The sequence below is a fragment of the Pantherophis guttatus genome, chromosome 7, assembly GCF_059756535.1.
Source record: "Pantherophis guttatus breed Tessera chromosome 7, ASM5975653v1, whole genome shotgun sequence".
In the NCBI taxonomy this organism is placed as follows: Eukaryota; Metazoa; Chordata; class Lepidosauria; order Squamata; family Colubridae; genus Pantherophis; species Pantherophis guttatus.
In genome coordinates, this window is record NC_142069.1 from 55,800,222 (window position 1) to 55,815,504 (window position 15,283).

Consider the following 15,283-nt stretch of genomic DNA (forward strand, 5'->3'; position numbering starts at 1 on the left):
GAGAAATTTTCTGTGACCAGCTTTCCGTAATTTTTTCATCAAGGTGCTAAAGGTAGGACAAAATGATGTCAATTTGTCTATTCAGTCATCAGTAATCCAATTTAACCTGATAACACCTAAATTCAGTGGGATTTACTTTTAATAATTAGGCATAAAATTGAGTAATTGAATCCTAGGCTTTTTTAATTGAAGCATTAGATGGGAGGAGTGCAACCACAACAACCAAGATTATCAGGTGTACAGATTTCTACACACAATAATAGATTCTAAAAGCCGAACTACTTTGCTTTTTATCACTTTTAGGTTAATTTCCAGCACTTGTGCAGGGAAGTTTCTTATGTGACTGTCTAATGCATTTGACTGCCCAGGTAGCCAGGGAAGAATGTGTGTGCATTAAATTCATGCATTCTAATTCAGTGACAGTATGAGTGAGAACATGCTTGTCCAGTCATTGTGTGCACAATGCTATATATGTGGAACGCACATTTGCATTGGCACAAAGTCAGCCTGGCCATTTTTAATGTCAAGGCTATTTTCACAGTAGATTAGAGTTCATGCCTTATTAGCTTTAAAACACAGAAACATATTATTTGGAACATTTAAAAAACAACACAACAATAACCCAACAGACACCAGATCACCCTTAACAAGTAACAATTAATTCATTCAACGAACCTCTTATTTTCATGCTAAAAGTTTAGGGCTGAATTTGAGCAGCGCGTTGAGGACCGGTGCATACATTCTACTGTCACGCCTCGTACCGGAGAAAAGTACCATCTAACAACTCAGTAACGAGGCAGTGGCCGCGCAAATCCTGCCTCCTGCATTCATTGCATCAATATGCTAAATAAGCTAATTCACTTGCCGCGTCTGCAGCAGCGATCGCCATCGCACGACTAAACTTTAGGCCGACGCGGTTAAAGGCCGGGAGGATGGGCGGCCGTGTGCATCTGCGAGAGTGCGCACCCTGTCACAAGGTGTGGCCGAAAGCCTGACTGGCCGACGAGGATACGACTCGCGTGGTGCCCGAGGCGGGTGAACCCTCACAGGCGCACAGCCCTTCCCCCCGCCGCCTCTTTACTTCAGGCGGGCGCGCGCCGGGCTGGCTCAGTCGAAATGGGGAGGCGATAGGCTCGGGAGCACAAGAGCGCGCCTGCTGGCTTTGCTTTTGCTTCGCTTCGCTTTGCTCGAGCGAGCCTTTCGTTATTAAGGTGGTGGGAGTTTGCGCGAGAACCAGCGGTTTTCCCCAGCAGAGGAGGAAGCTCTTTCCGTGGATACGGCATCCTGCTCGGCAACAGAGGCTGTGGCTGTGAGTGTTGAATGACTCTTAGCATTGGGGGTGGGGGGTGGTAATATGTCTCCGCTCCTTCCCAGCAGTAGTTTTATACCAGCTGAGGTGTGGGCCGGTGTGGCTGTCATCCGTCTCTACCTCGGCACCCAGCCGGTTCGGTCGCCTCGCAAAGACCCTGGGAGACCCGGGGCTGAGTAGCTGGGCTGCGAGCTAATCTTCGCTCGCGGCTTCCCATGGCAACCGGCAGCCGCCGTTTTGTGGGGACAGACTAACCGCCTGGGATCCACCCTCCAGAAGCCAGGCAGTAAGGAGGGAGAGCTGTTTCCAAGTTCTCCCTGCTTTCCACCTGCCTTTTCAAGATGCCGAAAAAGCATCAGGCGAATTATGGTCTCCTGTACTAGTCCGTGATGGGGTCTTAAAGGGAAACTGGAAAAGTCCCAGGGCAAGCCCGGTCCTGTGCAAAAATCGCCATGCGTGGAGGGGTGCGATAGAGCCGAGAAGGAAGAAATCGAGGCATGTCTTCCTTCCTCTCCTTCCTGCCACACTGTCTGCCAACCTCCTTCTGCCTCTGGATTTTTCCTTTTTGGTTTAGTCGGTTTTGGGCATTGAATCGCTGGTTTTGCAGTCGGGACTTGCAGTTGTAGCAGCTGAAGCTCATGTCACCTCAAGGCCTGGCATTTCTGTCATGAACTGGAGTCCTAATGGTAATCTCCCTCTTCCTTTTTCTTGCTGTGTGGGTGTGCCTCAGTTGTGTACATCCATATTCTGACAGCCAGGCTTGGTACAGCAGCAACATCAGTTTATCCTTTTTAGCATTCAGGGCTGGGCTCAAGTTTGGGTGTCTGGCTCAACCTGCTCTGGCACAGCCCCTGAAATGCTACAGGTGTGAGTTCTCTTTGAGCAAATGGCTGCAGTTATTTCATGCATTAATACCCTGTGGTGACAAAATAAGTAGCAGGCAAATGTGCTAGTTGCAGTTGAAAGTGGGAGTCTGGGATTGGGTGGTGCCTTGTTCCTTTGTAGCTGACATACCCTTCGATTATGTCTCCTCTCTACAAAAATTATCCATTGTTTAAATTGTTGAAATACTTCAGTTTTGCTTTTTAGTAAATAGCAAAATCCATATCTAGAGTAATCTAGATTGATGGAGATAGAGGGCTAATTAAATCAGCATGCACTAACTGAAAAATTATTTGATTTTCTTTCCCTCCTTTGCTGACAGAGTATACTTTCGATTTGGCTTCTTTGCAAATAGCACAATCCAAATAATTGTCACAATCTTTTACATTCAAACTTACAGCCAGGTCAGGCATTTTCTGTAATACGTTAAAGCTTGCATGACCCAGCCTTCTGTGCAACAAGTCTGCACACCTATTACGCTTTGGTTCATTTGAAAATATTGTTTGTACACTGCCACCAGTTTCCTTGTAGTTCAAAACATATAAATTGTTCAGTTTCAAACCTTGTTCACAAATCTTGTTATTCTTTATTATCTTACATGCACCCTTTGCAAAAATTACCTTATACCTTCACATTCAGCAAGACACACTCAGATCATCAGCCCTGGGGCAGGTGTGCATGGCCAGCACAGGAGATGGTGAGCGTGTGGGGACCGATGGTGTCTGGCAGCAGCTGCAGCCTGCCAGCCCCACACTCCAGGGCTGTACAGCCTTCACACCACAGGTGAGTCCGAGCACTGCAACCGCCAGGCCAGCCTTCCAAGCAGCAGGTAGAAGCAGAGGTGCGGGGAGAAGCATGCAATGCAGCCTGCCATATGGGCCCTGTGTCTTCCTACTCCATCACAAGCAAAGACAGACGGTGGGGTGGAGTGGGTGGCTGGCCACAGCAATCTCATTCTGAGTGTGTAGCGGAGCCGGAGGATGACATTGTACAGCGGGGGCAGCAGCTTGGTGCCCCTGCCCCACTACCTGCCTTTCCTTTCCTTACGGTGGCGGCACCAGCAGCAGGCAGAGGCAGTGGCATGGGGGAGGCACACTGTCTGGCTCACCAGATGCACTGCATGGCTGCCTGACCTGTTGCAGCTGTGGGCAAACAAAGACAGACAAGATGGAGTGGGCGAGTGACTGCACGGCTGCCTGTCCACTCCATCCCACTGTCTTTCCCCGCGGCCATGACTGGGCAGGCAGCCATGTGGTGAGTCCAGTGGGCTGGACCCTGCCCCTATGCCTCTGCCTGGTGCTTGGACAGTCCGGCGGTTGCAGCATTGTGACTCACCTGTGTTACATGGGCTGCGCAGCCCCTAGAGTGTGCTGGCCAAGGGGCTGGTGGGCTGCAGCTGCTGCCAGACCCCCTTGCGCTCACCACCTCTTCCGCATGCGCCGGGGGAGCACACGGCTGGGTTGATGAGCCTGATACCATGTTTCCCCAAAAATAACCCCTAATGCAGTGGTTCTCAACCTTCCTAATGCCGCGACCCTTTAATACAGTTCCTCATGTTGTGGTGACCCCCAACCAGGGGTGGGTTCTAAATTTTTTTACTACCGGTTCTGTGGGCATGGCTTATTTTGTGGCGTGGCTAGCTGGTCATGTGACCGGGTGGCCATGGCTATGTGTATAGGGACTACTCAGAGGGCTGAAAAAAGTTATTTCTGACAGGTCCTCCCACTTTTGACTGGTCCTCACACTTATGACCATCCTCACATTTATGCCCGTGCAGCATTCTTAACAACTATGTTACTCATTTCTGCTTCTTTTCACCATGGTGATAAGATAGGGCAAAAAACTTAAAATGTGAGGACAGTTGTAAATTCGAGAACTGGTCAAAAGTGCGAGGACCAGTCAAAAATAACTTTTTCAGCCCTCTGAGTAGTCCATGTGCACAAAAGGACTACCCAGAGAGCTGAAAAAAGTGATTTCTGACAGGTCCTCGCACTTTTGACCGGTCTTCGCACTTATGACTGGTCATCATTTATGCCCATTGTAGCATTCTTAACAACCGTGTCACTTATTTCACAACTGCTTCTCTTCACCATGGTGACAAGATAGGGCAAAAACATAAAATGTGAGGACAGTCGTAAGTTCGAGGACTGGTCAAAAGTGCGAGGGCCAGTCAAAAATAACTTTTTCAGCCCTCTGAGTAGTCCATATGCATAAAAGGATACAGCAATAGAGGGATGAAGGAAGGGAAGGGAAATTAGAGTAGGAGTGAGGGTAAGAGAGGGAGGAAGAGAGGAGGAGAAGGAGAAAGGAAGAGGAAGTAGGGAGGAGAAGAGGGGGGGGGAAGAGAAAGTGAGAAGGAAAGAAAAGAGAGAGGTGGTAGGTTTGAGGAGAAAGATTGCTGTACAATAAAAAAGATGAAAGGGAAGAAAACTAACCCCAAACAAATATGAAGATATTAAGATATGAATTGTTAAACTTTAAAGTTTAAACATACAATGTATTTTCTTTGAACAGAGTATTTGGCCGGTTCACAAATTTAAACAGTGTTTATTCATTTCAATTAAATTTACAGCTTCTATATTTCCTTTTTGCCATATTTATTCCTCATCTATTTTTTAAAAAAACCAATATTACCCTTCATCCTCATCTCTAATCTTAATCAAATTCAATTTTTCCCTTCTATTCTATATTATACCCCTTCGCATTGTCATCTATTTTTATATCCATCCTCACATTGGTTAATTATGTAATTATGTAATACAGTTGTTTAATACAAATTCAACATTTTAATATAAATCAATTAGTTATATAACTATCTTTTTTGTATATTAATCAATATGAACATGAATATTCCAAATATTTCCATGCAATCCAATTTCTTACAAATCAATTAATTATATTTACCAATAATAATAAACCAAATAATTTCCCCCATATATTCCTCCAAACCACAACTTAACCATTTCTGCTTTCAACACAATATACAATTAATAGTATCTCAATTATTACAATTCCCTAGTTAAAAAGAGCTTTTTTTCTTTTGTGTTTTAAAATCTTGAACCTCCTTTTTTGCCCTAAATTTCCCATTGTTTACAGTTTTGCACCTACCTTTTTTTGGTGAGGAAAAAGAAAAAGAAATCTCTCTCTGCCTCATTTTGTCATGTTGCAGCAAAGACACAGCTTTACTTTCAGTTTCGTTTTTTCAGCATAGCTAAGGGGAAAAAATCTGCTGGAGATTTTTTTGCAGCTAGCAACAGAGCCCTCGCAAAACAGCTGAGAGGAAATCAACTGAGAGTTGAGGCTGATCTAATCAACTTGTGCTAATTAACCTATCCTGAAGCTGAAAGGGGCTGTTTTTTCTATTTTTGCAGGCACCGGTCTACTCATTTGTTTTCTAACACTGATCAGCTGTAGGGCGGCCCTTTGAAGCCCCGCGGCAAGAATTTAAACAGTTTTTTTCCCTCTAGCCATCAGCTGGGACTCAGGAGGCAGCAATAGATTGGGAGTGGGTGGGGTAAGCGAACGGCCGGCAATCCAACAGAGGCAGAGAGTGAAGGTGAATGAAGGCGTTGGGGGGGGAGCGAGAGAGGGCTTTGGCGACCCCTGTGGAATGGCCATTCGACCCCCAAAGGGGGCGCGACCCCCAGGTTGAGAACTGCTGCCCTAATGTGTCTTTTGGAGCCAAATATATATATGTTTGTATATCTGGAGATACAACAATCAACCGGATTTCTACCATGTTTCATATATATATATATATATGTGTGTGTGTCTTCTTAAGTTTTCGCGGGTGTGCATATGCAAAAAATTAAAATCTCGGGTGTTTTCCCGCGTCATTATAAATAAGTTGGTTAAAATATTTAAAATCCTGGTTAAAATCCCAGTTTAAAATCTTCTAAAAATCCTTACAGAGCACTCTGCAAAGTCCTTTAAAACCTCAGCTAAAATCCTACCAGTGACTTTAAAAGTTTTTCTTTTAACCCATAGCTTCTACATGAAACAGAGCCTGAAGATGACAGGGTTGCGAGCCTGTCGAAACATTGCTTTAAGAAAAACTTTTAAAGTCACTGGTAGGATTTTAGCTGAGGTTTTAAAGGACTTGCAGAATGCTCTGTAAGGATTTTTAGAAGATTTTAAGCTGGGATTTTAACCAGGATTTTAAATATTTTAACCAACTTATTTATAATGACGGGGAAAACACCCGAGATTTTAATTTTTTACACACACACACACACACACACACACACACACACACACACATATATATATATATATATTTGTTTTCTCAGGTTTTCGCGGGTGTTTGTATGTAGGTCTTTGATTATTCGGGTCTTCTCCCACGTAAAATTGGAAGTGTCTTGGCGACGTTTCGACGAAGTCTCATTCGTCATCTTCAGGCTGGTGTTCTCGGCTTCGTGCTTCCAGGAGCAATGTGAGATCGCAGCTGTCTCTTCCTTTTAACTGCTAGTGGAGGTGTGAGCTGATTGGGTGGGAACTTGGTTGTGTTCTGATTGGGTGGAGGTGTGTTCTGATTGGTTAGGGGCTTGGCTGTGCTCTGATTGGCTGGGGTTGTGTTCTGTTTGGGTGGGGGCTTGGTTGTGCTCAGCTTAGTCTGAGTTGCAGGGGGATTTGAGCTGGTGAGCTGCGTTGTTGTTGTTTGGCTTCGTGTTTGTGGCCGTGCGAGCTCTTCATGGTGGGTGTCAGTCTGCTTCATGTATGGATTGGAGGGGTTTAAAGTGGCTAATGATGCAGCTGCGGTCTGGCTTCTGGTCCTTGGTCGTGGCTCATTATCAGTGTGGGTTTGAGTCTGCTTTCTGCGTGGATGTGTGGTGGTGACATCAGGTGTGGCACTCGTGAGTGTGGGTCTGGTGTCATTCGTCGTGTTAGGGACTCGTTTGTCAATAAGGGCGGGTTTCCAAATGGCTGGTAGGCGGGAGGTATCGTCTCGTTTGTTCATGCTGTGTGGGCGTTTTTCTATCTCAATGGCTTCTCTGATTATTCTGTTGTTAAAGTGTTCAGTTTTGGCGATAGTTCTGGTCTTTTTAAAGTCAATATCATGTCCTGTGGCTTTAAGGTGTTGGACCAGGGAAGAAGTTGGTTCCTCTTTTCTGACTGAGTTCTTGTGTTCTTCTATGCGTGCACTTATTCGTCTGTTGGTTTGTCCGATGTATGTGGTGGGGCAGGCGGTGCATGGGATTTCATATACTCCTTGATTTTCTAACTCAATTTTGTCTTTGGGGTTCCTTAGGATGGTGGATATTTTTTGGTTTGTGCAGAATGCTGTCTTGATGTTATGTTTGTGGAGGATTTTGCTTATTCTGTCTGTGGTGCCTTTTATGTATGGGAGGAGGGCCTTGCCGTTTTCTTGTTCTCTGTCTTGGATTTTAGTGGGGGTTTCTTTTTGGATTAGGTTGGTGATCTTATTTCTTTGGAATCCATTGGATGTGAGTACGTTAGTGAGGGTGTGTAGTTCGGTTTTTAGGTGTTGTTCGTCAGCTAAGCGTTTTGTTCTGGAAATGAGTGTCTTGGCTACAGAGTTGATCTGGGCAGGGTGGTGGTGCGAGAGTGCGTGCAGATAGCGGTTTGTGTGTGTTTTCTTCTGGTATATAGTGTGTCCTAGGGAGCCATTGGATTTTCTGTAGACTAAGACATCCAGGAAGGGAAGTTGGTTGTTCACTTCTGTTTCCATGGTGAACTGTATTTTGGGGTGTAGGCTGTTGAGGTGTGTGAGGAAGTTGTCCAGTTTTTCTTTCCCATGTGGCCAGATTATGAAGGTGTCGTCCACATATCTGAGCCAGAGTTTGGGTTTGTGATCGGATTTTTCTAGGGCTTGGGTTTCAAAGTATTCCATATAGAGATTGGCAATGACAGGTGAGAGGGGTGATCCCATGGGTGCTCCTTCTGTTTGTTTGTATTTCTGTCCATTATAGATGAAGTATGTGTTGGATAGGCAGTGGTTGGTCAGATCTAAGATGTGCTTGGGGGGGTTATATTTGTTTTGGATAACTGTCAAGGCTTCTTTGATTGGTATTTGGGTGAAGAGGGATATGACATCAAAGCTCACGAGTAGGTCACTGGGCTGTAAGTTTTGTTTATGATGTCTATGAACTGGAATGAGTTTTTTACGTATGAGGTGATGGATTCTGCATAGGGCTGTAGTTGTTTGGCGAGAAATTTGGCTAGGTTTTGTAGAGGTGAGCCTATGGAGCTGACTATGGGTCTAAGTGGGGTTCCTTCTTTGTGTATCTTGGGGAGACCATAAAGCTTAGGGCATCTGGATGATTTCTCTCTGGGTATGATTCTTTGCTGAATCTCTTCGCTGATGGGGGAGGCTTTTATTTTGGATCTGGTGGTTTTTTCCAGGTAGGTGGTGGGGTCTGTGTTTAGGGGTTTGTATATGGAGTCTTGGAGTAGGTTGGTTAATTTGGTTTGGTAGTCAGATGTGTTCATAACCACCGTGGCATTGCCCTTGTCTGCTGGTAGGATTATTATGCTGGTGTCTTCTTTCAGGTTAAGTAGTGCTGTCTGTTCCTCTTTGGGTAAGTTACTTTTGGGTGGCTTGCTGGTGCAGAGGATATTGGTGATTTCGAGTCTGATTCTGTTTGCATTGTCGGGGTTGATTTTGGTCAGGCTGGTTTCAACTCCGCATATAATGGTTTCAGTGGGGATGCTTTTGGGAGCGACTGCAAAGTTGAATCCTTTGAAAGGACATTGGTTTCGGCTTTGGTGAGGATCCTATCTGAGATGTTATGCACTGTTTGTTTCATGTGTGGCTGTGAGGGTGGAGGGGATTGTTTCTGGCGTTCTTGTAGTCTTCGGAGTTTGTTGGTGTGTGTGTCTGTCTTGAGGGTGGTCTGTGTTTCGGCTCTCCAGATGGCAAGTTGTTTGGATTTGTCCCAAAGTGCGGGGTGGATCTTGTTGCTGAGTTTGAGGTGAAGTGTGAGGAGATCTTTGTTGATTCGGTCTAGGAGGAATCTTTTTCTGTGGAGTTCATTTCTGATTAGGGCTAGTTCTGTTCTTTTCAGAATGCGTTTGGTGGCTGCAGAGCTGAAGTGGAATTTCAGTTGGAAGCCTGTGGGGATTAAATTTTGATCTCGGCAGTTGCGTAGGAATGCAAGGTCACATAAAATGGAAGCTCTTTGGACTTCGAGTTTTTCATAGGTCCTGGTCAGATGGTGGATTTCCTCCCCGTAGAGGTGGGATATTTGTTTTCTCAGGTTTTCGCGGGTGTTTGTATGTAGGTCTTTGGTTATTCGGGTCTTCTCAGACGTAAAATTGGAAGTGTCTTGGCGACGTTTCGATGAAGTCTCATTCGTCATCTTCAGGCTGGTGTTCTCGGCTTCGTGCTTCCAGGAGCAATGTGAGATCGCAGCTGTCTCTTCCTTTTAACTGCTAGTGGAGGTGTGAGCTGATTGGGTGGGAACTTGGCTGTGTTCTGATTGGGTGGAGGTGTGTTCTGATTGGTTAGGGGCTTGGCTGTGCTCTGATTGGCTGGGGTTGTGTTCTGTTTGGGTGGGGGCTTGGTTGTGCTCAGCTTAGTCTGAGTTGCAGGGGGATTTGAGCTGGTGAGCTGCGTTGTTGTTGTTTGGCTTCATGTTTGTGGCCGTGCGAGCTCTTCATGGTGGGTGTCAGTCTGCTTCATGTATGGATTGGAGGGGTTTAAAGTGGCTAATGATGCAGCTGCGGTCTGGCTTCTGGTCCTTGGTCGTGGTTCATTATCATATAACCCCCCCAAGCACATCTTAGATCTGACCAACCACTGCCTATCCAACACATACTTCATCTATAATGGACAGAAATACAAACAAACAGAAGGAGCACCCATGGGATCACCCCTCTCACCTGTCATTGCCAATCTCTATATGGAATACTTTGAAACCCAAGCCCTAGAAAAATCCGATCACAAACCCAAACTCTGGCTCAGATATGTGGACGACACCTTCATAATCTGGCCACATGGGAAAGAAAAACTGGACAACTTCCTCACACACCTCAACAGCCTACACCCCAAAATACAGTTCACCATGGAAACAGAAGTGAACAACCAACTTCCCTTCCTGGATGTCTTAGTCTACAGAAAATCCAATGGCTCCCTAAGACACACTATATACCAGAAGAAAACACACACAAACCGCTATCTGCACGCACTCTCACACCACCACCCTGCCCAGATCAACTCTGTAGCCAAGACACTCATTTCCAGAACAAAACGCTTAGCTGACGAACAACACCTAAAAACCGAACTACACACCCTCACTAACGTACTCACATCCAATGGATTCCAAAGAAATAAGATCACCAACCTAATCCAAAAAGAAACCCCCACTAAAATCCAAGACAGAGAACAAGAAAACGGCAAAGCCCTCCTCCCATACATAAAAGGCACCACAGACAGAATAAGCAAAATCCTCCACAAACATAACATCAAGACAGCATTCTGCACAAACCGAAAAATATCCACCATCCTAAGGAACCCCAAAGACAAAATTGAGTTAGAAAATCAAGGAGTATATGAAATCCCATGCACCGCCTGCCCCACCACATACATCGGACAAACCAACAGACGAATAAGTGCATGCATAGAAGAACACAAGAACTCAGTCAGAAAAGAGGAACCAACTTCTTCCCTGGTCCAACACCTTAAAGCCACAGGACATGATATTGACTTTAAAAAGACCAGAACTATCACCAAAACTGAACACTTTAACAACAGAATAATCAGAGAAGCCATTGAGATAGAAAAACGCCCACACAGCATGAACAAACAAGACGATACCTCCCGCCTACCAGCCATTTGGAAACCCGCCCTTATTGACAAACGAGTCCCTAACACGACGAATGACACCAGACCCACACTCACGAGTGCCACACCTGATGTCACCACCACACATCCACGCAGAAAGCAGACTCAAACCCACACTGATAATGAGCCACGACCAAGGACCAGAAGCCAGACCGCAGCTGCATCATTAGCCACTTTAAACCCCTCCAATCCATACATGAAGCAGACTGACACCCACCATGAAGAGCTCGCACGGCCACAAACACGAAGCCAAACAACAACAACGCAGCTCACCGGCTCAAATCCCCCTGCAACTCAGACTAAGCTGAGCACAACCAAGCCCCCACCCAAACAGAACACAACCCCAGCCAATCAGAGCACAGCCAAGCCCCTAACCAATCAGAACACACCTCCACCCAATCAGAACACAGCCAAGTTCCCACCCAATCAGCTCACACCTCCACTAGCAGTTAAAAGGAAGAGACAGCTGCGATCTCACATTGCTCCTGGAAGCACGAAGCCGAGAACACCAGCCTGAAGATGACGAATGAGACTTCGTCGAAACGTCGCCAAGACACTTCCAATTTTACGTGGGAGAAGACCCGAATAACCAAAGACCTACATACATACATACATATATATATATATATATATATATATATATATATATATATATATATATATACATACACATCAATCTGCTGAACTGCAGCTAGTAGTCAGCTGAAGTAGCCTGCAGTACTGCACTCTAACCACTGTGCCACCGCAGTATATCTGCTTTATGGACAACATGTTAACAGCAATATCAGAATTAGAAGAATTAGACTAGAGCTAGAAGAACCTTGGAGTTCTTCTAGTCCAGCCCCCTGCTCAAGCAGGAGATCCTATACCATTTCATACCAAAGTCTCTTCTTAAAAACATCCAATGATGGAGTGCCGACAATTTATGGAGGCAAGTTGTTCCACTGTTTAGTTGTCCTCACTGTTAGGAAGTTTCTCCTTAATTCCAGGTTGCTTTTCTCTGTGATTAATTTCCAACCATTGTTTCTTGTCCTACCCTCTGGTGCTTTGGAGAATAATTTGACCCCCTCTTCTTTGTGGCAGCCCCTCAAATGCTGCTATCATGTTGCCCCTAATTCTTCTTTTCTTGAGCCAACCCAAATTCTGCAGCTGTTCTTCATATAGTTTAGTCTCCAGGCCTTTAATAATCTTAGTTATTCTTGTTGCAACATCTTTTTCGTAATGTGGCCAAAACTGGATGCATTATTCCAGGTGTGGTTTCCGAAAAATGGGCCAAAAAGCCTCAAAAATGGGCCCAAAAAAGCCTCAAAAACGGGCTGAAAAAGCCCCCCAAAAGGACTGAACAAAGCCCCAAAAATGGGCCGAAAAGAGCTGCAAAAACGGGCTGCAAAAAGCCTTGAAAGTGGGCTGAAAAAAGTCTTGAAAATGGGCTGAAAAAAGCTGAAAAAAATGGGCCGAAAAAAGCTCTGGAAACAGGCCGAAAAAGGACTCGAAAAGGGCTGAAAAAAGGCCCAAAAAAGGGGAGGCGAAAAACTTTTTTGTTGTTGTTTTCCTCTTCTAAATTTAGGTGTGTTATAGTCAAGTGCGTCTTATAGTCTGAAAAATACGGTATATACTGTAATTGAGAGGATAGAATATAAGAACATTAGAAAAGATGATGGGGCTTAATTTAAAGTTTTAGTTTTAGTTTGCATTATCAAGCTAATAAAATTCAACTAAAGTCTGTTTTTTAGATGTGTAAGCTGAAAAAAGAATATGCATGTCACAATCTATATACAATACAGATTAAATATTCATATTTAATGCATCTATATGCATTAAGATTTGCATGCAGATTTTAAAATATCAGAAGATGTAATTTAAAATAAAATGTATTTTTCATCAAATATGATACTGAGAATATGTGTGTAAGTACCACTTTATCAATTAACCTTGAAAAGTTTGGCAAGGCTAACATGATGTCATTCAAGCTTCATGATACTGTTCTATGTTGATGTGGGTGTACATTTAGGCTAACTGCATTGCTTTCTTCAGAACCACTAAAGGCTGGCTGAGCTTTTCACTTATTTACTTCAATAGAAAACTGAAAGGAAAAAAGTTAACAAAAGAAGTCTGTTTTCCCTGTCCTACTTGCTGGGCTGTTGTCTTTGCCCTTTTCAATGAAGGAGGGAGTAGAGCTGGGTCAGAGTTGAAGAGTACTGAAAAGGAATTCAAGTCTTAGGTAGAAATTTGAATGAAAATTTAGTTTGAATGCTGAGTGCATTTATTGAATTGAAATTTTTGTATCTATTACAGTAGAGATAGATGATGAAAGTAACATCATAGGCATGGATTTAGTTTATAATAGAGCATTATAATTAAAATAGCTATTTGACAAGAAATATGGCAAGTATAGCAAGTATTGAGATGTGGCTTAGATTTAAGGCCTTGTGTCCATTTACACAGTCAGATGTAATTATTTCAGACTGTTATAGTATCTACATTCTTACCCATTCTGCCTTATCAATATGATGGGCATTGTTTTGCAATCTTAGCAATTTTAAATTGTGTGGATTTCAACTTACCCAACATACTTGGTTGTGGAATTCTGGAAGTTAATGTTTCTATGTCTTCAAGTTGCTAAGATTGAGAAGCATTGTGGTAGGATACAGAGTATAAAATAGGGACATTATTTATTACTTGATTTATTTGATTTTTATCGTGCCTTTATTATTGTTTATAAATAACTCAAGGCAGCAAACATACATAATGCTCCTTCATCCTACTTTTCCCACAATAGCCCCTGGGGTTGAGCTGAGATATAAAGTCACAGAGCCAGTTTTCATGCCCAAAATGGGATGAGGACTGACAGTTTCTCATTCCTAGACCAGCACCTTAACGACTAAACCAAATAATCTTAAATGTCAATGAATTACTGGTAATAATGGATATTATTCTACTTTTGTTGGTTTGATGCTTAGCTTAGCTTTGTTTGTTTGAGTCTTACTCTGTTTTTGATATCCAACCAAGAACTATTAAGATGTTAATATGGTGGATTTTTTTTCCACATAACATATAACTAAAAAGAAAAGTACAATTGCGTACAACTTTTTTTTCTTTAATATAAATTCATCAAAAAAGGAAATCTTCCAAGTGGACTTCTTTCACAAGATTCCGATATGCTTTCTATTTTCTATGTTTCAGGGCTGTTCTGTATTTGACATGAAAAGAGCTTTTTTACCATTTGATTTGATGGTTTTTTAAAATAACTCCAGAAAAGAATTGGCATTTTCAATGGTCAATGTAGCAAGTTATAATTAAGTTAATAGCTTTTTTTAATATTGCGGAACATGCAGGAATTCTCAACGTTTAAAACCTCAAAGGTTGCCCCCCTCTTATTAAAATTCTTAGAACTCCCACTGACACATGTGCTGGGAGGATAAGGGCTAACATTTTTAAATATTTATTAATTTAGTTTAAATATCCTAGAAATAGCTCATTTAACACTATGACTAATTGGGAATAGGAAAAATGAGAGCTCTATCCATATGTGTAAGATTAAATTAGATGTCCTTTTCCACAATATTTGCTTATTTTAAATCAAATAGGGCTGGAATCTTAAACTTAACCCCATTTAATGTTTAAACTTCACTGAATGTAGTTGGGCTTCCTTCTGAATAAACTTGCATTGGATTGTGCTGTTACATAGAGTTAAACTAAGATGTGGATCTTAATATTAATTGTATTTAAAATAGCTGTGTATCTTTAACAAAACATCCCAGTGAGAATGAAAACCGAACACAAATTGGGATTGTGTAAAGTGTAATTGTTGTATCAATTTCTTGCTGATCTGTTACCTTGCCGCCTCCCTCCCCCCAACTGTTCTTTCCTTGAAGTTCCTATTTGCTGCAAAAGTTGCAGTCCCGAGAAGAAGAATGAAATGATCTGGAAATCCCAGCTGTGTAACTTTAGCTTTTATTTCACCATTCACCATTCACCACTCACCACTTGTTTTGTTGTTTAAAAAGAAAATCTAAACAAACTATAAATCTGATCAAAGTGATTTGTAGTTTGGCTTTTAAAGATAACCTCAGCTTGACATTATAGTTTGTTAGATGTTTTCAATACAGACAATACAGAGCAGCTGCTGATTAAATCGCCACAATCTTGTCAGTTTAACATTTTTATTGATAAAATGTTATCAATAACATTTTAAATAAAATAAGATACAAAATAGGAAAGTAAATACGAAAACGGTGGGAAGGAAGAGGGGGAAGAGAAGTAAGGGAGGATAAGAAAAAAAAGAAAAA

General features: G+C 42.9%; 1 protein-coding gene across 30 annotated transcripts in view; it reads left to right on the forward strand.

Moving 5' to 3' along the window:
* The first annotated feature begins 859 nt into the window (after positions 1-859).
* The window catches only part of NRCAM (neuronal cell adhesion molecule), a 363,078-nt gene continuing 348,654 nt past the window's right edge, over positions 860-15,283 (forward strand). For 6 of the 30 annotated variants that reach the window (XM_060687074.2, XM_087873223.1, XM_087873234.1 and 3 more), the window contains exon 1: positions 1,013-1,309. The gene's annotated coding sequence lies outside the window, so the exon portion shown is untranslated. Of the gene's footprint in view, positions 1,310-15,283 lie in introns of all 30 variants that reach the window. The other 24 variants (XM_060687082.2, XM_060687084.2, XM_060687089.2 and 21 more) reach the window with 8 other exon arrangements.